The following is a 406-nucleotide window of genomic DNA, read 5'->3' as shown; positions in this document are numbered from 1 at the left end:
GTGGGAGGGATGCAGGAAGGAGGGAGGAGGAGGAGGAGGAGGAGGAGGAGGAGGAGATGGATGGTCGCTCTTGCTTTCTCTCTTTCTCTCTCTTGTTCTGTCTCTTTCTCTCCGGCGGTGTGTTGTGTCTCGTCGTGGGTCAGGACTTGTGAAAAAACTGAAGCCCTTCTCCAAAATAGGAGCAGACCTTAAACGGTAAACTCTTCCTTCAATGGACCAACATGCAGAGCAAAGCAGGACCAACATAGAGACTGTTGCCAAAAGTTGTACTATGTACCACTCAGTGTGGGCGCTAGTGAAAAGGAGTGTACTGTTTGTGACATGGAAATATGTGTAATAAGTGGATTTGGTTGTTATTTGAAACACAAACCCAGAGTACATACCATGAAGAGTTTACATCATTAAA

This window comes from Xiphias gladius, chromosome 12 (genome assembly GCF_016859285.1).
Source record: "Xiphias gladius isolate SHS-SW01 ecotype Sanya breed wild chromosome 12, ASM1685928v1, whole genome shotgun sequence".
Classification (NCBI taxonomy): Eukaryota; Metazoa; Chordata; class Actinopteri; order Istiophoriformes; family Xiphiidae; genus Xiphias; species Xiphias gladius.
Note: the sequence above shows the minus strand (reverse complement) of the source record.